Genomic DNA, 23038 nt, shown 5'->3' with positions numbered 1-23038 from the left:
CTTTTTGTTGGTTTTCCAGAACACATTTCTTAGAATTACAGGATAAAGGTCTATAGCTCTCTCTCTCTCTCTCTCTCTCTCTCTCTCTCTCTATATATATATATATATATATATATATGTATATATATATATATATATATATGTAGAAATTTCATCCAGTCCAACCCCCTCATTTTCCATCTGAGGAAATGAAAGTCCAGAGAAGTTCTCAAGACCTCCAACATAGGAATATGTTGAGGAATGATTCAAATCTAGGTATTCTGACTCCAAATCTAACCTTGTTTCTACTCAGAAATGCATTCTGGGGGCAGCTGAGTGGCTCAGTGGATTAAGAGCCAGGCCTAGAGATGGGAGGTCCTAGGTTGAAATCTGGCCTCAGACACTTCCTAACTGTGACCTTGGACAAGACACTTAACCCCATTGCCTAGCCCTTACAACTCTTCTGCCTTAGAACCAATACATGGTATTGACTTTAAGATGGAAGGTAAAGGTTTAAGAAAAAAGAAATGCATTCCATCTCAGGCCTAGAACTGGAGAGCAGAAAAAGATATCTGAAATCATCTAGTCCTAGTCTAAACTTTTATAGATGAGGTAGCTGGAATCTAGAGAGGATAAATAAATTTCCTGAAGACATGCAATGAGGTAGTTGCAGAGACAAGACTAGAAACCAGGTTCCCCAATTCCTAAGCCATTGCACTTCCCATTATTCAACACTGATTCCTATAATCAGAGCTGTTAAATTCAGTTATTAGTTAAAATCATCATGCTCTATTCAAGCTATTTCTCTCCTGTAAGAATGTGAGATAATCTATTTAGAGGGTTTTTTGTAAATAAAAGTGCTATATTATTTTAATTATTAATATGCAAGCTTCATGTATAAGAGGTATATATGTATATATATTCACATAGATATATGTATGTCTAAATAAATGTCTACATGTGGGGAAGCATGGATGAAATGAAGCCCACCTCTCTCCAAGGAGACTTTTGTCTAGAGGTGAGTAGAAGGGGCAAAGAGGCTGACTGTCTTATGAAAGGGATGGGCTGACTAGAATTATATCTGTACCTCTCCTGCTACAAGTACACATTCCACAGCAAATTGGAGCCAAGTTCAGTATTTATTGGGACAACAGAGACAGAGTTAATAATTATAGACATACTTGAGTTCTGAGAATTTGGATTATCCTTTTCATTAATTGCTATCAGTAGTCATAGCAGCTTTTGTCAACTAGTATTGGGTATTTTCTTTACCCCAAGTTTTACATGAATCTGTGTAGCTTCATGCTGCTTCTTCTTGAAGGAATTAAACTCCCCACAAAATTTCCCTGTTTGTGTGTAGCATTGGGTGTTCGAAGGTCTCCCGAAAAACTCCTCTGTCCCTCGATCATTAGGGTAACCTGAGAATATGACTCAAGCCATACAGACAGCTAGATGGCACAGTGTTTTAGGAAAACATGATTTAGACTCCTGACTCAGTCCCTTTTTAGTTGTGTGACCTTGGATAAGTTTTCCTTATCTATGAAATAAGAAAGTTGAAATCAGTGGCCAATAAGGTCCTTTCCAATCCCAAGTCTATGAACCTGTAAGTCAAGTAAAATCACTGAATAACCTAATTGTGGTTATATTTTAAACCCAGTTTTTGCTGGCAAGCATGTTTATTTCTTCCTCCCTGAGGGTCTTTCTTTTCTTTTTTTTTTAAACCCTTAACTTCTGTGCATTGGCTCCTAGGTGGAAGAGTGGTAAGGGTGGGCAATGGAGGTCAAGTGACTTGCCCAGGGTCACACAGCTGGGAAGTGTCTGAGGCCGGATTTGAACTTAGGACCTCCTGTCTTTAGGCCTGACTCTCAATCCACTGAGCTACCCAGCTTCCCCTTCACTGAGGGTCTTTCTGAGGCATTTCCTTTTCTTTTATTTAAGGGACACTAGGAAAGGAGAGGGTAGATACTGGTTAATATGAGGGACAAGATGCAGGAAGGGAAATTTTTAAAAGAAAGAACAGTGCTGAGGGTGGGAAAAAGGAGCCTAGGGCAAGATAGTCAGTTTGCCAATTTTGTCATGGGTCAGTCTCTCATGGGTAATAGCTGGAATGAGATAGAAGTTGTTTCCCTTCCATAAGTATCTAGAGTATTTTGTCCCCTCTTTCCTAAAGGGATAGAAGTTATTTAAAGTGTCCCCATTGGTTCTGGTCTCCCCTAGCTAAAGCTGTAGCCTCAGAAGTGGCATGGACCTCCTCATGAGAGTCTGTCTGCTAAAGTATGATATCCTTTCCAAAGGTTTTTATTCTCTTCCTTCAGGGGCCAGGGAGCCTTGCCTTTTTGTCATAAAGTAGAAAAAAATATCACTGAATATTAGGCACTGGCAGACATCAATAGAGCTATAATCGTGCAATGGAACTCAGGGGACAGATATCAAGTGGTAAGAGCGGGCAGTCATGTAGAGCATGTGCAGCTGATATGTCCTGGAAAATGTCAGTTTCATTAAAGGTCACAAGCTCTATTGATTTCTGATTCTTTTTTATGTAGCTGAGTCCGAACAACAATTGCTTACATGATAGATTAGACATCTTAATGGTTTAATATGGGAAGCGAGACTGGGCACTCCCGTTAATGGGAAAGAAAAGAGCTCTCCATTAGATGATGTGGAGAAGAATTTCATTTAGCAATCCCATAAATCCTAAACTATCATTGTTACTTACTTTAAGACTTTGAGGATCTGTAATTTCATCAACATCAGTACTTCTTCCACCAATGCATTTTACGTTGCCTGTATGACTTGGGAAATGGTCTTCAGAAACCATTGGCTTTGAAAATTTGGCCACCCTCCAGACTATCTTTTAATGGACCTCTCCAAATGGATTAGTTTGGTCCTTAGACAACAGATGCATAGTTTGTGACTATTAACATACTTGAGGCCTGAGGATTTAAATTATTTTCTCTCACTCATTTCTATCATCTTAAATATCCATTCTGATGTTTTCTTCCCACTAGTGAAGCATTTCAGTCCCCTTTGGCTGGTTAACATCAGTTAGCTTTTACAAAGGAATATTTACTTGAAAAAAATACAAGAAGTTTGGAAAGTATAAAGTTTCCATCCAATACCATAAAGGAGAATATTGTTTCATTGTGAGAATAGGTTTAGACTTAACATAATTTCTACACAGCATTAGTCATGATTGCTGAATAAACCTACATTGTCATTACCAATGGGCTGAGGCTCAAAGGTCACTGGTAATCAATACATTGTCCCTAGATTGGCTGTCTGCAAAACCTAGCATGTGCTCTACTTCCAGATGTCCTGATGGTTAACTTTCTTACCCTTTCAAAGATCATAGGGTCAGAGCTATCTCTAATCTCTTAAACCTAAAATTAGGAAGAAAAAACGTTAAGGCCATTTTTCATATGACAACCTTGGATGGGGAAGACCCAAGGACTCCTTCTTTAGGACTCTCTCTTCTATTGCCAGAATAGAAGCCCAGCTGGAAGAAGTAACAATCAAGGAAAAGAACATGCTGTGGTTGACTAGTACCTTTTGAATATCATCAGTCTAGCTACAAAATGACTCAAAAAGACTTCTCTTCATCCTAAGGTTTGGATAACAGAACCAATTACAAAATATCCACATCTGCTCCAAATCTCAGAAACAAAGGAAGTCAAGCCATAGAGGAGTATATCAATGGACATGTACAAGAACATGGCAATGGGAGAGTAAGGAGGAGAAAAATTGTTCTGGGAGTCAGGGTTGGATTTAACATTATTTTTGCCTTTGGAATACTTATAATCTGGACCTAAGATGAATACCATGCAAATCACTCTTAAACCAACTTTTAAAAACAAATTCAGTTTTAGGTAATAGTGGGAAAGAAAGAGACTGCATGATGTCCTGAGAGAACACCACTATTGTGGAAGAAAGAGTAAGAGGTTAGGAGTCATTGGGTAGTTCCTATTTAACTAATTATTTTTGGTGACTAAGAGAGGAAGTAGGACATAGTAGATAGGTGGTCTTAGAGCCAGTATGATGTGGCTTCATGTCTTACCTCCTTCCTCTGAATCACATTGGTTGTGTGACTATGGACAATTTATTTAACTTCTAAGTGCTTCAGGTAACTCTTTCAGATTCTAAGTTACAGATAAGGTGATGATCTACCTATTTCAGAGTCTCCTTTTGAAAGTGGAAGTTGACTCTCAATGCCTACTCTTGTTCACTTATTGCTAAATTCAGTTGGTTTTATCTGTTGAAGGAGGGTAAATACTGTCAATTTGTTCTAAATTTTGGTGACCAGAGCCAAAACTTGTTATACAACCCTAGTTATATCTCTGCTAGAAGTCCCTAAGTTAATGAATAAATTTGAATTTGAGAAACCAATCAGAGTTGAGCACACTGTGAGCCTGGACAAGCATCTGATGAACATTGAGATGGATATTACTTGTCTACTGTGACTGACCTTTGAAAAGCTCTCAGCAACTCTTACAGTCCCTCTCCTCTGTGAAAAGGGTTCAGACCTGAATGTCTGGGTAGGTACAAATGCATTTCTGTGTATATTCAGGAAGCTGAATATTCCTATGAAAGAAGGTGAGGCAAAACTTGCTTTCCTCTCTCAGCTGCCTAAGATTCCTTAACTTTGTTGCATCAATTTAGGTGAAAAGAAAATATGATGAATTGACAACTTAAGACTCAGCACAGCCTGACATAGGTTTAAGCAAGGCCCAGTTGTTTTCTGCATCTCCTCTGATCTTCTATTTCTGGACTGTCTGTCACTATTCATTTGGCCATAGGAGGAGTTTTCTCTAAGTTGAGCAAAGCTAAGAGGTTCAGAGAATGCTAAACTGTCAGGGTTGCTAGAATAAATCTATGCCTATATGAATGGGAGATACATTAAATTGTACTTTGAAACAATAGCAGCAGTAAACAATACAACAGCATCAAAGAGCCTAAAACCATTTTCCTATGGTTAATTTACTGAATACAATGTGACCTTGGGACGTTCTTTTCAGGCACATGAAACTTTGATGCTTCAATATGAGGTCAAGATCAAAGTAGCATGTAGTGGTCCAACATATCTTAGTGTTAGAAAAGGTCTGAAATGAAATTCTATAGCACTATGAAGTTCTATCTTTTTATTTTCCACTGTTTAATTGTTTTTTCATGAATATTCCTTCATTTCTTTCTCATTATTATTAACTAAAGGAATATGGTACCTGCTCTTAAGGCCCATGGAATCTGGGTGGGATAACACTACTAGTAAGCAACGAATTACTAAGAGAGGATTTAATTTCAATTCAACTCAATTCAATTCAATTCAGCATGTATAAAACCTCTATTTACTGCATACAAGGGACTGTGCTAGGGGGAACTGGACATTTCCTTTTTTTTATTTTATTTTTTAGAAAAAAATTTTTTTTCATGATTCCATGATTCATGTCCCTACTCTCTTCCTCCCCAACACTGTCCCCCCTTCCAGCCCCCCTTAGCCAATGTGCATTTCCACTGTTTTTTTCATGTGTCATTAATCAAGACCTATTTTCATAGTATTGATGTTGTTTAGAGTTTACTTCTCAAATCATGTCCATATCAACTCATGTGTTCAAGCAGTTGTTTTTCTTCTGTGTTTCCATTCCTGTAGTTCTTCCTCTGAATGTGGACAGTGTTCTTTCTCATAAGTCCCTCAGAATTGTTCTGGGACATTGCATTGCTGCTAGTACAGAAGTCCATGACATTCGATTTTACCACAGTGTATCTATCTCTGTGTATAATGTTCTCCTGGTTCTGCTCCTTTCACTCTGCATCAATTCCTGGAAGTCTTTCCAGTTCACATGGAATTCCTCCAGTTCATTATTCCTTTGAGCACAATAGTATTCCATCACCAGTAGATACCACAATTTATTCAACCATTCCCCAATTGAAGGGCATATCCTCATTTTCCATTTTTTGCCACTACAAAGAGCGTGGCTATATTTTTGTACATGTCTTTTCCCCTGATCTCTTTGGGGTACAAACCCAGCAATGGTATGGCTGGATCAAAGGGCAGGCAATCTTTTAGCACTCTTTGGGCATAGTTAAAATTGGACATTTCCAATGGCTATGTAGTCTCATCTTTGTGGATATTTCTTGCCCCCCCCCACACACACACTGATGAATGAAATCTAGGTTTTATATGACTCTCCTAGGAGACTCAATGATAGGTATTCTTTATCTCTATTAACCCTCTGTGGGAATGAGTAGGCCAGCCATTTTTAAGTAGCTATGGATCTCATTTTAGGAGGATCTGCAATGATTTAGAACTTAGTGCAATCAGTCCAAAAAACCTGAAAATGGAAGATTCTGGGGTGGGGCTACATTATTAACAGAAACTCCCTGGAATTGGTTTTACCACAAGATATCCTCTATCACAGAGGCAAAGACCTTTGGTGAGCATAGGTCTCTCTGTTTTATTCCAAACTTTATCTTATATCATCTATCTATCTATCTATCTATCTATCTATCTATCTATCTATCTATCTATCTATCTTCCTACCTACCTACCTACCTATCTATCAACTGTGTCTGTGTTTATCTCTTTCCTTTTCCCTCTATCCCTCTCCTTTCCCTCCATTCCCATTTTCTCTAACTTGATTTAGACTAGATGTCCATAATGGATATTTCCACCTCAATGTCCTACCAATGATTCCGTAATATCTTAGCTTATTGGACTCTTTTGAGACACAGTCCACGTGACAATCCCTCTTCTCTTATTAATAGGTATCTGGAATATTGCCTTCAGTTCTTTTTACCACATTTCAGAAAGGCCATTGACAAAAGGGGGGAGGGCATAAAGGATTATGAGTGAGACTGAAGGCCATTCTGCATAAGGATTGGTTAAAGGAACTAATGATGTTTAACCTGACAATAAGAACACTAACTATATTTTAAGAACTTATTATTTTCTTAAAAACTTCTTGTTTTTTCCTAATTACATGTAAAAACAACTTTTAATATTGATATTTTAAAATTATGGGTTCTAAATTCTCTCCCTCCTCTCATCCTCCATTAATTCCTCCCTCTCTACTGACCCTTAGGTGGTAAGCAATCTGATACAGATATTACACGTACAATCATATAACATATTTTTATATATTAGGCATTTTGTGAAAAAGACCTTAAACAAAAAAATGGAAAAAAGGTAGAAAGAAAGTGAAAATATAGCATATTTTAGTTTGTATCCAGACTCTATTACTTCTTTCTTAGAAGGAAGATGGTATTTTTCATCATGAATCTCTGGGATTATCTTAGATCACTACATTGCTGAGAAAAGCTAAGTCATTCACAGTTGCTAGTCAAAAAATATTACTGCCACTGTGTGCAATGTTCTTCTGGTTCTGCTCATTTCACTTTGCATCAGTTCATGTAAGTTTTTTCAGATTTTTCCAGAAATCATCTTGTTTGTCATTTCTTATAACACAATAGTATTTCATCAAATTCACATATCATAACTTGTTCAATTATTCCCCAATTGATGGACTACTCCTCAATTTCTAATTCTTTGCTACCAAAAAAGTTACAATAAATATTTTTGTACAGATGCACCCTTTCCCCCCTTTTTTATCTCTTTAGAATACGAACTTAATAATGTTATTAGATAGTCAAAACATATGCCTAGTTTTAGACTTCTTTGAGTGTAATTCCAAATTCCTCTCCAGAATGACTGGATCAGATCACAACTTCACCCAAAGTGTATTAGTGTCTCAATTTTTATAGTTCACTTCAAAGATTTATCATTTTCGCCATTCTAATAAGTATGAGATGGTACCTCAGAGTTGTTTCAATTTGCATTTCTATAATCAAGAACAATTTAGAGTATTTTTCCTATGACTATAGATGGCTTCATCTGAAAACTTCCTATTCATATTCTTTGACCATTTATCAATTGGAGAATAATTTTTATTTCTAATAATTTGACTTAGTTGACTAATTTGACTTTTAGTTCTCTTTATGTTTGATAAATTAGACCTCTATTAGAAATATTTGCTATAAAAACAAGAACTTATTCTGTTTGGCTTCAGTGGATAGAAGTAGGAGGAATGGACAGAAGTAATAATAAGATTGGTATAGGAAATGTAGGGGAAATTTTCTAGTAATTTGAACTGTCCAAAAGTGGAAGGAATGGTTTTGAGAGAGAGTAGATATTCTCTCTGAAGAAGATTTTCCAGCAAATATTGGATGGCTACCTGTGGGAGATGTTACAGGGAAGAAGATTATTCTGCTACTGGTTGGACCAGATAACTTTCAAGCTAGATATGACTAAGAGGTCATTAAATCCAACCTCTTCATTATATCAACAGGAAAAATGAGGCCAAAGAAGTTGTAAGGTGCCTAAGGCTAACATAAGCAATGAGCTTCAGAACTGAGGTCTTAATCCAGTTTTTCTGACTCCAACTTTATCCTTTCTCCTGTCTCATCCTACTTTGAGATATACTGTGATTTCCCTTTCATTTCTGCAGTTCTGCAATTAAGATTCAGTGAAATATCCTCCTTTGTTCCCCCTAGTTGAATTGTTCTTTCCTTAACCAATTTACATAGCACTTTGTTTAGATGTCTTCTCTGCTCTGAACATACTTTGTCTAGCATTTGTGCACATGCCCCAGTGTCTGTTATACCACTGTAGGCTTCTTGAAGGCAGGAAATGTGTCATGGTTTTCTCTATTACTAGAACTTTCTCCAGTGCCTTACCCATTCTATGTATATATTTGCTTAATGAAATTGAACTGACCTGCAATTCTTTCTCTTCTCCATTAGAAAAATTTTGTATAACTGGCTCTATTTCACTAGTGAACTCATAGCTGAAAAAACATTTTTATGCAGTAGGGGGAGCTCCTTGATTTAAAAGTCGGACCAATTGTAGTTAAAAACCCAAACAGCATATATTCACTGTGTAAGCTTTTTGTTCAGTTTCCCCTTTATTGTTAGAATTACAGTCTCATAGTCATAAGAGATTGTAGAGGTCATTCAAATTCAACCTTTCACTGAAAGAAAAAATTTCCATAGCATCCCAGATAGGTAGACTTTTAGCCCTTGCCTAAAGCTTTCCAGAGAATGGTAGCATGAAATGGCAAAAGGAGAACCAGACCTAGAAATGGGATGTCTTTGTCTAAATCCTAACCCCTCCACTTACTATCTGGCCAATTAGTTTAGGTTGGCAGAGATGATGATGAATTTCAGATCTTCCTTCTTCCATTCCCATTTTCTTTTCTGGACTCTACACTCTACTGTCTCACTGGATTTGAGATTCTTGGCTGTTTAAATTGGGCGAGCTATTACATTTTTCTTTAAGCCTTAGTTTCCTCATCCCTACATCAAGGACAGAATCATGTTTGCCCTGCCTTCTTCAAAGGGTGGTCAGGATATAAGCACTTTATAAACTATATAGGGTCAGTTAACAAGGCAAGCATTTATTAATTACCTTTTTGTGTGCCAGGCACTACACTAAGCAGTAGGCCTAAAAATGTAATCCAAGAGAATAACAATCCTTGCCCTAAAGAAATTTACATTTTAATAGAGAGAAGACAAAATAAAAGTAGCTGAAAATAGTGAGAATAGAGATGACCTTGAGAAGGGGCCACTATAGAGAATGTACATTGTGTGACCTGGAGAGTAGGAAAATATGTCTGGATAGGGTATCTTCCTTAAATCAGAGTTCTAGAAGGAGCCCTCTGATCAGAGGAAGGGGATTCAGGAGCAAAGAATATTTCTAACGTGTAAATTCCAGAGTTAAATGTAAAATGCTGTTACCACTGTAACATCAGATTTGAGAGTGGTTTCCTTTTGCCTCCAGGAGCAAATATAAAAGACTTTGGCACTCAAAGTCCTTCAGAACCTGCCTCCCTTCAATCTTTCCATCATCCTTACATATTACTCCCCAACCTGTATTCTTAGATCCAGTGACACCAGCTTCCCTGCTGTTCTGTTAACCAGACACACCATCTCTTGATTCCAGGCATTGTTTTCCTGGCTATCCACAGTCCTAGAATACTCTCCTTCCTCTACTCTGACTATTGACTTCCTTGACTTCCTTTAAAGTCCTACCAAAATCCCACCTTCTACAGGAAGCTTTCCCATACCTCTCATTTCTAGTTCTTTCCCTCTTTTAATTATTTCCTGTTTCCTGTATAAACTTTGTTTTATACATATTTGTTTGCAAATTGTCTTCCCAATTACATTGTAAGCTTTTTGAGGGCAGTGAATATCTTTTGTCTCTTTTTGTATCCTCAGCACTAAGCAGAATGCCTGATACATAGTACAAATGTAATAAATATTGATTGATTGTTCGAGAGCATCAGACCCCAGACTACTATGCCTGGTAGTTTAACATCATTACAGCAGGACTCATCTATAATCGTGGTCTTGGAAACTACCAGGTTACATTGGAGTAAGGGGGAAAAAATTAGCTCCCTAAAGCAGGCATTAAATTGTTGATTCCCCACTTGTCTTCTTTGTATTTAGACCTATGTGAAAATTCAGTAAAAATAATGATCAAAGGAATCTTTGCTTATTTGCATGTCAAAGTAAGTATTGATCTCTCCTTCCTCCAATTGTCCTAGGTGCCATTATCTTAATCTTTCTTTTCCTCATCACATTCTACTTTGTTTCATTCTTAGCCAAGTACCTGTCAGGATGGTGGATTTGGAGCTGAGAGGGAACATAGAGATCATCTCTCTTAAACCCTTCATTGCACATGAATACCAAAGAAATGCCCAAGATAAAAAAAATGGTTAAGTCCCAGAGCCAAAAATCTCATATTTTGTGAGATAACACAGTTTTGTGGAAAGATCATTGGAATAGAAGCAAAGGGGGGCTGAGATTTTGTATTAGCTCTGCCAAAGCCTTGTAGTCTTGCCAGATCACTTAGCCTCTGAGTCTCGGTTTCCTAATCCATAAAATGAGGGAACAAAGATCGGATTAAATGATTGTTAAAGAAAGGCTTTTGAAATGTTCAGATTCATGAAATCATACACTCGGATTTTGTATCTGGAAGAAGCTTTGGAGGCCATCTAATCCAAACTTCTCATTTCATAGATGAGAAGCTAAGGTCCTTGCATTTAAGTGACTTGCCCAAGGTCACCTCAGAATTTGAACATAGGTCCTCTGGCTCTAGAGGTGTTATTCTTTCCATTAATTCTGTTATTTCAGGATATAGCCAGAGAATAAATAAACAATAGATAAATGCAAGTGGAGCCTTCATGTCTTTATTTTAGAGACCCTCATTTAAAAAGCAGATAGAAATGTGAAGGGGATTTCATTTTCATTTCCTCTTCATTGATAATAACTCGGGCCCCCCACTGGCTACTCTCTGCTAAGCAGGAAGAGGACAGGCATAGACAAAAGCCTTGGCTCCCGCTGTGCCCAATTAGATGCACTGTTAATTTGGAGGGCCACCTCATTTAACCCAGAAAGGGGAAAAAAAAGACAACGACAACCATGCCAGCTCCAGTACATTCACAGATTCACAAAGAGTTGTTCACCTGCAGGCATGGCATATTTAAATGAATCTTTAAAGGAGAAACAGGGGAAAAAAAGTCCTTGAAAACAATATGTGGGAACTCATTTGGCCATTAGCCTGACCAAGGAGTCCATGCTTAATAATAACAGTAGCTAACATTTATTTGGTATTTGCTACATTCCAGGCACTGTGCTAAGCACTTTACAATTATTATTTCATGTGAGTCTTACTACAGCCCTGGAAGGTAGGAGCTATTATCATGTTCATTTTATAGATGAGGAAACCACAAGCAAAAGGAAGCAGACATGGTTAAGTGCCTTTGCACGAGTCACATAGCAATGATATGACTGATGATAAAGTGAATTCCGCTTTGCCTAACTCCGCACCTAGCACCCTATCCACTTTACCACCTAGCTGCCAACACTTCTCTTTTCATACTGAGATTTGTCCTCTTTCATTATTGTTGTTCATTCTTCCTTTTCAAAGAGGAACAGTGACATCACAGGTGATGTCTTGACTTATGGATGAATTTGATTTAAGGGAGGCAGAGTTGCATAAAGTTGTCAGCTTCCCTCTCTCTTCCAGAGCCACTGAAGTCCACTAACAAGACAAAAAGTTGAGATGACTGACAACAGCCTGTGATGCAGTGGATGACCTTGGCATTAGTTTCATGGCTATTGGCACAAATTGTTTTAATTTGCCCATTTTGCGTGGGGAAGCCTTCACATGTTTAGGGTTGTTTGGGGTCTATTGGTTACCCTTAACTCGATTTAGCCCATCTGCTCACATGATTTTCCTGGAGTATGGCTGCTGTGCATGCTAAAGCTTCTTGGAGCCACTGGTGAGATTTAGGTGAGAGATGGACACCAAAGGTGGATAAGTAACCCTGAAAAGGGCTTGGCAAGCCCTTATATTAGAGGTGCTAGTCTTCTCTGAATGTCCCATACAAATTTCAGTTGAATGATGAGGTCAGTCATTAAGTAAACCTAGGAGAAAAGGGATCCAATTTTTCAGAATCTAACTTCAATTCCTCCCATCTTTACTGAGCCGGACATGGACTCTTCTCTCACATGCTCCACTCAGTGATGGAAAACATACTGTTTTCTCTTTCTGTCTCTATCTATCTTTTGTCTTTTTCTGCTTCTGTCTCTTTATCTGTCTGTCTCTCTGCCTTTATCTGTGCCTCTTTGTGTCTGTCTACATCTCTCTGTGTCTCAGTCTCTGTTTCTATTTGTCTTGCTCTGCCTCTGTGCTTATATCTCTGTCTTTCAGATTTTATATTGTCTCTGTCTCTATTTTGCATCTCTGTGTCTCTCTGGTGTCTGTCTTGGTCTTTCTGTCTGTCTCTCTCCCTTCCTCCTTCTACTACTTTCTACTCATTCAATATGACTCCATGCTCTGCTGTATACTCCCTAGAGTTAGTATGCTGGTCATTGCTATTCCATCATTTATAAGAGACAGGAAAAATAACTTAACCACTCTTCTGAAGGCTAGGAACAATTAATGATTTTGGACAGCTATAAAATGGTTGCATTTTCCTGGTAGCGTTCTTTGCCTTCCCTCATGGTCCTTAACCCTGACATAGTTTAGATGGGTTCTGTAATGAGAACATTTCAGGTAAAAACATTTTCATTACCCAATGTAGATGTTATGAGAAGATGGCAGTTCCTGATTAGGGGAAAGCACGATTTTAATTTATCCTTTTTGGTGTTTGTTGTGGAATCTGCCATCTAAAAAAGAGTACCAAAAGGTATCTAAGGATCTCTTCCCTGGCTTCAGTTGTGGAGAGTTGATTGAGGTTAGTAATGATTTTCTAAGGCCATATTGGTAACTGAAAATGAATGTATTTCTCCTTGTGAATGAGCAAAAGGGTTCAGAATGACAAGAAGTCTGGTTTTGAAGATATTTTAATTTCTATTTTGCCATATTTAACCACGTTCTTTTTCCAAATTTTGACTATAAAGTACTGTATGTGATTTTATATCTGCTCTCTTCAGTCTTCAGAAGCTCCATTGGAGTGCCAGGAGGGAGACTCTATACTTCCATAGTGGCAATTTAGAGTAATTTTTGCATTTAAAATTTTTAATTCCTTTTTTTAGTTGAGAAAACATCTGCTAAAAGTGGGATAGAAGACAATTATGTAGATAAATTCCAGACACATAATCTCACTGGATCTTTACAACAGCCCACTGAAGTGTATAGGACAGCTAGGTTGCAAAGTAGATAGTGCACTGAGCCTGAAGTTCAGAAGATCTGAGTTCAGATTTTGCCACCCTAGCTATGTGATCCTGGACAAGCCACTTAACTCTGTTTGCCTCAGTTATCTCACCTGTAAAATGATTTGGAGGAATAAATGGCAAACCACTCCAGTATCTCTGCCAAGAAAACCCTAAATGGAGTCATGATCGGTCAGACATGAATGAAAATGACTGAATAACAACAATAAATGAATTACACATCATTATAGCAATTTTTATACATGAGGAAACTGCGACAATATATGTACTCATAGATGAACTAAGAGTAGCAAAGGGAGATTTGTCTCAATTTTCTCTGTTTAGCTTGGCACTCTCTTACCTTATAATTGACCCAAAGGACCTCTCTTCTGCAGTTTCTTCACAGTTGCCTTATTCTTTTTTAAAATTAACTAATTTCTTTGTTACCTTAAAGTTCCCTCCCTGTCCAGAAATGAAATGAATAAAGGTAATCTGAATATATTCTGAAACCCAGACGTCACCTCTTAGTTACCTTCTCTCAGACTTTGATGGAATGTCTTGTTTGTAGTTCATCTGCCGTATAATGTGGTCAACAGAGTTGGACATGGAATCAGGAAGAATGAGGTTCAGTTCTGTCTTAGACTCTAGTGACCTGCGTCATCCTGGACAAGTCACTTAGCCACTCAGTGTCTCAGTTTCCCAAAAGTAAAATAAGATGATCGTTCTCAGTGGCTTCAAAGGGCCTTTCTAGTTCTTACTTGCATATCAGAATACTTTCCAGCTTCACAACTCAGCTACCCAGTACTTGATCTTTGCTGGTTTGCACTGAGATTCTAAACCCTACCAACAACACTCCCTAAACACGGACTAATGCGTTTCTTTCAAGGAATCAACCTTTGCCAGAATAGGGCCAGAGGGAATGAATGAAATAGTGTCCTCCTTATCCTGCTCTTGGCAAAAAAGCTTTCCATTCTAGACAGAACTCTAGAATAGAAAGGGAAATCAAGGCACTATGGGAAGAAAAGATGACTATGAAGTTTATTTTAAAAATAAAAAGTATCCAAGTTACTTACTCAGGATCATAACAAATAATTGAGGCAAAGACCCAAATCAAGTTTTCCTGAATATATATCCTTATTCTATTCTACCATTTTGCCATGGATTGCTTGAGCTAGAGGCTTTCTCTTCCCTGTTGTCCTATTTAAAAAATTAATTAATTTCTTCATTAAAGTTCCTTCCTTCTCTCCCCTCCCCACACTAGAGAAGACATCATTTGACAAAAAAAAAAAAGATATACGTGAATACAAAAACTGTGTCTTGCTTATTTCTATTTACCAACTCTTTCTCTGGAGATGGGCACACTCAAGTCATTCTTCAAACAATATTTCTGTTTCTATATATAATGTTCCCTTGATTCAGCTTGTTTCACTCTTCCAAACTTCATGTAAGTCTTTCCAATTTTTTTAAAATTAATCTGCTCATCATTTCCTATGGTACAGTAATATTTCATCTCATTAATCTGCCACAATTTGTTCAGTCATTCCCCAGTTGATGGGCATCCTCTCCATTTCTAGTTCTTTGCCACCACAAAGAAAGCTGCTATAAATATTTTAGAACATAATGCAGCCAAGATTAGAAGAAAACATTGGGGAAAAAATTGAAGTTTTCCATTTGTCTTTTTCTTATCAATAAAGTGAAAAAAAGCACTGGGTTTGAAGTTAGCAGGTCCTGGGTCTTTATTCCAGCTCATTAACTTAGTAGCTACATGACCTTGGGCAAATCAAAACTTCTCTGAGCCTCAGATTCCTTACTTGGGAAACAAAGAGTTTGAATTAGCTGACTTCTGCGGTCTCTTCTAGTCTTAAATCTATCATTCTACAATCCCTTCCTCTTATTTTCTTCTTCAGTCTGTCTCAGATTTACCTATCATGATCCTTTGGGTTGGAGGCTTTATTTTCCCTAGATACTCAGTGAGAAAGATAAGTGAGGGAGTCACTTATTGGGGATGAACATATTTCCTGGGCCAGTGGTTTAGGTCCACCTAGACACCCTTCTCTCTTAGGGCATTAGATGTTTCTATAAGTGATCTTTTCTCTCCGTAACCAACCAGGGAACAAAAAGTCACTTGAGGCACCTGACATCAATCTGAAGCACTGTCATGTTTTGATGAGCTTTTCTTTTTAAGGCTTACTTTCCAAATGGTTCCATAAAAGGTGGGCCTTAATGAATAATAAGGTTGCTAGGCCTTCATGAGCAACAATTCTGGCTTCTGAGCTTACCTTCCTTAACATCCTCCCAAAGATTGAGAAGAGATCAAGTGATTGTCAGTGAGGACACCAGGAGCTATATTTCTGGTGTTTCCCAACAATATGCATGACTTTGGGCTGTCACTGATGACTATATAAATCTCTTTACACATACATGCACACACATGTATGTATGTATGTATGTATGTATGTGTGCATATCTTTCCCCAAAAGAATACACAAAAGTTTTGATGAAAGGCTGGAAGATTTTGGAAAGCTCAGAATTATTATTATACTATTTAACAGGCTTCACAGTATAATTACTGTGAGCCCTAGGAGAGATATAATATCTTTCTGGAGTTGTATTATTTTCTGCTTTTCTCTTAACATTTAAATTTATTTCTATTCCCTGACCTTTGTTAACCAAATAAAAAATAGCTCTCATTTTTTGTAGTTACTTTCTTTCTCATTATCCCATTTGATCCTACCAATAAACTTCTGAATTAGTAATCTGAGTGTTGTTATCCCTGCTTTACAGATAAGTGACCTGAGATTTAAAGGAATAGTATGAGATATTCAAAGTCATCCAGTAAGTAACCACTGCAGATATTACATGAAAGTAAGACTCCAAGGTCAAGGCCCTTTCCATAATGTTATCTGATGTTTATAAAGATGATGTTTTCCATGGAAAGGGAATTGGATTTAGTCAGAGTTTTTGGTTCAAATCCAAGCTCTGTTTCTTAGAACTTCAATAATTTTGGTAATGCCATTTAATAGAGCTAGAAGTGCCTTCAGATGTCATCTGGTCTATCTTCATTTTATGGATGAGCTAAATGAGGCTCATGAATGTTAAGCAACTTAAAGTCAAATCAGTACTATGTATCAGAGGAGAGATTTGAACCTAAGTCCCATGTCTTCAAAGCAAGTAGCCTTTCTCTCATCATTATCTCTTTCCCCTTTTTTATGCCTCAGTTTCTCTGGCTGGATAATAAGCCCTTTCATATCTAAGGACCCATCCAGCTCTTGATCCCATGATTTTGTTTTTAGGTATAAGGACATTCATCAGCTTTATGTTATTCTTTCATCTTCAATCTATCTCAGTTCTGTCTCCCTCTCCTGCAAAAAGGTTCATTATTGGGATTTATAAAGAGATGATGGAGTCAAAAAATGAAATGGAGGGGGCAGCTGGGTAGCTCAGTGGATTGAGAGCCAGGCCTAGAGACGGGAGGTCCTAGGTTCAAATCTGGTCTCAGACACTTCCCAGTTATGTGACCCTGGGCAAGTCACTTGACCCCCATTGCCTACCCTTACCACTCTTCTGCCTTGGAGCCAATACACAGTATTGAGTCCAAGATGGAAGGCAAGGGTCAAAAAAAATGAAATGAAAATTCTCATCTATTTGACTTACTATGTCTTTCTGCATACCTATGGTTATGAGGGTTAAGATTTTACTCCTTTACTCTTTTCCTACCTTCTCTCTTCCTTATGTGCCACCTCCAACATTACTGTAGATGACTTAAACATCATAATAGTTTAGTGCAGTGATGGCCCAACTGGGGCCCCCTGAAATGTTCTATCAGGCCATGTGACATTATTCTTAATCTGACAAATACAATGAGTAGGATATAACACAATGAAACTTTGAAAGAGTTGCCTTAGAAACAGACTCACAGATGAGTATTTCCTTTCCTTTGGCCCCCTCTTTAAAAAGTTTGCCCATCACTGGTTTAGTGGAATACACCCTGGACAAGAATTCAGTAGACATGGGTTCTAATTTTAACTCTGTCATTACCTAGTAATATGACTCTGAGAAGGCACTTCCAATCCTGTTCCTCCATCTAATCATCTGTGAAATAAGTGGGAGAGTGACTCAGTAAACCATGATAACCTTTCTCCAATTTTAAAGAGGTTAGGCTTACAGAGCCTTTGTTTTTCTGCTTCCAAGTGCCACTGAGCTATATTTACAAAAGGCAGATAAGGAAGTAGTATAAAGGGAAGAAAACATAATAGAAGCACACAAACCCAGAATGGACACTGGTGGGTAGGCACATATGCTGCCAAAACCTTTCCTGTTGCTTTGGCATGGGACAGAAATCACCAGGATGGAGAGCTCATTTCACTCTTCACTCATTTCTCATCTTAGATTTCTCTGAAAAATCTTCAGCCCGATGGTGTCTCATACCCTTTGGATGGCATTCCTGCCTTTGGCACAGTGAATATAAAATGGCCTGTAGGGAAGAAAAAGACATCAATTGTTCTTGAAAGTGAAGATTCAAACCTCTTGAGATGAACATTTTAAATTAAGACTCAAAATATTCAATTTCTCTGTAGCACGGTTGCAAATTGACATAAGCACTCCACCAAAAATGAGCCGATTGAAGCATCTTGAAACTTGTTTTGAATTACTTGGCGCATATTTTAAAGCACTGAAAGCATTATCAGAAGATTTTCACCCTGGTGATATAATAAATTGATGAGACATCTTTCTTGCTGGGACAGTGTGCGACTATCAGGATGGTCCAGATTACTAGAGAGGAACAGGGCAGTTTGTGAGGCAGGCACTGTTCTGTTCGTGGGTCAATAGCTGTGTATTGTTATCGAGGGGTGGAATGCTGCCAGGGTTGTCTCAGGACGACCAGACAATCTCCTCTGATGGAGTATTGATCTTGGGCCTGTCAGTTTCAATGGAATTGTGGAATGAGATGCTATAAAACAAAGCTGCATTTAGTTTTATAAGATTGTTGTCATATTGTTAATTTCTTTCCACATGTAACGTCGTCCACCAGGCCTCTGCAAACATATGCTCTTCCTCTTATAAAAACGGAATCTTTGTGGAACTGCTGACAAAATCAGTTAACGGAACTCCATTAGAAGCTCACAACCTGAAGGTCCCGTCTAATCACATTAAGAACTGAAAGAACACACTTAGAAATAATATTCAGGCTATTTACTTGTCACCAAGACAATATGTCCACTGTGTAGGGGCATAACTGGTGCCAGGCATTCAAATGTTCACTATATTAGTCCAATCAAATCTGATATGAAAAGAAGAGACATTTTAATTTTCAAATTAGATACAAAGTATGGTCCATGCTTAGATGAGACTTTTGAGGTGGAACAGAATGGAATTAGAATCAAGTTTCATCTTGTTTCCTGCTATCCTATCAATTAAACTATTTCTAGAAGCCAGAGGAACAGCACAGATGGCATTACACTGACTTTTATGGGGTAGTTTTCTACCCCTTAATGTAAGAGGAAATGATAATAGTAGGTAATACGATTTCTGTTATTACTCTCTTTGTTCTTTCCTAATGAGCCTACTTTTCTCCCACTGGCTGTGACTTCCTGGGTATAGGGAGGAAAAGTATCTCCTTCTGTCCTGTAATTTACCCATATGAGTCCTATTTCCTTGTTTGTTAGAGTTACTAGAATTGTTGGGAACGAGACATAATTTGTCAGAATTTCAGCGAAATATTTGATGGAATCTCTTTTGACATCTTTGTGAATGTGAAGGACAGATGAAGACTCGAGTAGATTATGTATGGATAAAATGTTTGTGCCTGAAGAGTAATGAACTTGGAGGGAAGTCTATCATACAGTATCTCAGGGATCTGTCCTTAGCATAGTGGGTGGAATGCCAAACTTGAAGTAAGGAAATATAAGTTATAATCCTGCCTCTAATAATTCCTATCTACAAACTCTGACAAGTTACTCAACCTTTCCCAGCCTCGATTTCCTCTTCTGCAAAATGAGGATAATAATAGCACGTACCTCACAAATTTTCTGTGGATATAAAACAAAATAATATATGTAAAGCACCTTCACATCTTACAGCTCTATAGAAATACTACCTATTACTATATTTTAAATAGTCATGGATGAAGACATAAATGCCATGCTTAAAAAATTTGATAAAATGATATCAAGCTAGGAGAAATAACTATATCTGATACACACATATGCTTATACATACACATATAATACATAATAAGTAATTGAGGTAAGAGCCCAACTCAACTCTTTGTCAATCCAAGTCCTCACTCTACCACTATACCATGGACTTCTTGACATGATATTATATATATATATGTATATATATATATACACACATATATGTGTATGTATGTATTGCATACATACATACACATATATGTATATATACATACATACATACATACATACATTCTGTCGCTCTATCTCTCTTTCCATCTATCTACACAACATATATGTGTAGATAGATGGAAAGAGAGATAGAGAGACAGATAAAATGACAGACTGAGACAATGGACTCAATAAAATAAAAAGTATATATAATAGGGACAAGTTTAAAGTCTTATACTTGAATTTACAAGATCAACTACACAAATAAGGGGTGGGAAAAAAAGACCTAAACACTAATACATGTGAAAGAAAACTAGAGGTTTTAATGGCTCATCAGCTCACTATGAGTCAACAGTGAAGGGAGGAGAAAGTGGAATTGAGTAATTGTTCTTTATTTCACAGCCAATATTTTGGTGGATAGCTAGGTGGTGAGTAGATAGATTAATGGGCTAGGAATTAGGAAGTTCATCTTCCTGAGTTCAAATCTGGCCTCAACCATTTACTAGATATATGACCCTGGGCAAGTCACTTAAAGATGTTTACCTTAGTTTTTCTTCTGTAAAATGAACTGGAAAAGGAAGTGGAAAACTATTGTAATATCCTGCCAAGAAAAACCCAAATGAGGTCACGAAGATTTGGACAGAACTAAAAATGACTGAATGATAACAACATTTCTTGATACTTTGCACATTTGTGACTAAGGGTATGAACATTTATTTCTCTCATTGATACTTTCCATATATTACAGTGTGGTATTATGGGATATTAAATAGTCAACTTGATGTGGTCGAAAGACGCCTGCATAAGAATTTGGTGGACAGAAATTTTCATTCAGTCTTTGTTTGCTTAATAGTCATTCCAAATGAAAGAAGGAGACATTGTTCCTCTTGAGTCTGCCCTTGGTTGGACCATCTCTGAATTGATGTGTTCAATTCTGGCATGACATTTTCGGACGGACAATGACAAAGTGAAAAATGTCCAAAGCAGAAAGACCACAGTGATGAGTCACCTCAAGAGCATGGAATATGCTAGATATTGCATACCTATAATGCCTGCTACTGGAGAAGCTGAGGCTGATGGATCATTTGAACATGGAGGTTCTCCGAGTCTGATTGAGTGTTCTTACTAAATACAGTCTCATTATGTTAAGTCCTTAGGTAAAGAGGGTCACCAAGCTGCCTAAAGAAGGACAAATCATCCTTGGTCAGAAATGGAACAGTAATTGGATCTGGTCTGTAATTGACCATTGTACTAACTTTTTGGGAAAGAGAAGGAGGCCCAGACTCTCCCCCACACCAGAATGAATGATTGAAGAATACTGGTGAATCTGGTTTAATTGTGGCATAGGGATCATGTTGGGGAAATTCTTGGAAATTAGTCTGCCTAACTGGTATGGGATCCCTGATGTCATGCATGCAGAGAGGAAAGAACCAAATTAGTTAAGGCAGAGAATGGAAGTTTGCATTTATTACAATGAGCAAGTAGAAGCTACTATCCTTTTAAGAGCAGAAAAGGGAATCATTCTATGAAAGTTGTGTCTTAGGATAATCTGAAATTATAGACAGAAATTGGGGATTGAGGACAAAGAGACAAATCATAAGGTTCTTGCAATGATTCAGGCATGAGGTCATGAATGTTTGGATTAGTCAATCAACAATTAAAAGTGCTTATTATGTTCCAGGCACTGCATTGAGTATCAGAGATATAAAGAAAGGCAAAATATGGTTCCTTCTCTCAAGGAGATCACATTCTCATTGCGATGCCACTTTCAAACACTATGTACAAATTAGATACAGACACAATTAATTGGAGATAATAAAAAAAAGAGAAGGTAATGCATGCAGTGGCAGTGTGGTGGAGGGAAGGAGAAGCCTTCTGAAGGAAGTAGGATTCAAACTGAGCCTTGAAAGTAATCTGAACAACTAGCAGGCAAAGATGATGGAGAACATTCCAGGCTTGGGGGATTGCCATTAAAGAGGCAATAAAAGTAGGCATCGACCAGAAGGAGAGTGGTAATACTTTATCCTATTTGCTCTGGCATTGCCAAATCACTTAAGCCTCTCTTGGATCTGGTTTATTCACTGATAAAATGAAGTGTTTGAACTAGATTAACTGCCTCCTATTTGAAACCTTTCATGATCCCTCCAGAGCCTCCCAACTCCCCAATGCCCCATCCTCATTTTGCATATATTTTAATAGCTATTTTTATAGGATTATGTTTATGCATGTTGTCTACCTCAATAAAATATAAAATCTTGCAGAACAAGGACTATTTTATCTTTTTCTTTGAATCTCTAGCAACTCCCTCATTACAAGGCTCATACTAGACATCCATTAAATTATTGTAGATTGATTGACTTGGAGACAAAAGTACCAGGAACGAATCTTGACTTTGCCTCTCATTTCTTTGTGTGACCCTAGGCAAGTTATTTAATCTTGTCGAGTTTCAGTCAATCTGTCAATCAACAAATATTTATTAAGCTGCGTGTCCTGTCCTGATACTATGATTAATTCTAAGGATACTAAGAATCCAAAGAAAAAGAAAAAAATAGTTCTTGTCCATAAATTCTAGAGGCAGAAATTTAATATGTACATAAATAGATAAATATAATATACATTGAGAGTAGTTAGGAGGTGACCTTAGAGGAGAAGCCTCTAGCATCCTAGTGGTGTTGAGGTGTTTGAGGAGGGAAAAACCAAGAAAGACCTCTTATGGAGGATGAATTTTTAAAAATTTTAAACCCTTATCTTCTGTTTTAGAATCAATACTGTGTATTGGTTCCAAAGCAGAAGAGTGGTAAGGGATAGGCAATGGGGTTAAGTGACTTGCTCAGGGACACATATTTTGGAAGTATCTGAGGCCAGGTTTGAACCTAGAACCTCCCACCTCTAGGCCTGTGGGAGATGAATTCTTGAAGGAAGACAGGGATTCTAAGAAGAGAAGGCAAGGAAGGAAAATATTCCAAATATGAGGAATGGTTAATATAAGGATAAAGGGAGATAAA

Source organism: Gracilinanus agilis, chromosome 1, assembly GCF_016433145.1.
Source record: "Gracilinanus agilis isolate LMUSP501 chromosome 1, AgileGrace, whole genome shotgun sequence".
NCBI classification, from domain to species: Eukaryota; Metazoa; Chordata; class Mammalia; order Didelphimorphia; family Didelphidae; genus Gracilinanus; species Gracilinanus agilis.
Note: the sequence above shows the minus strand (reverse complement) of the source record.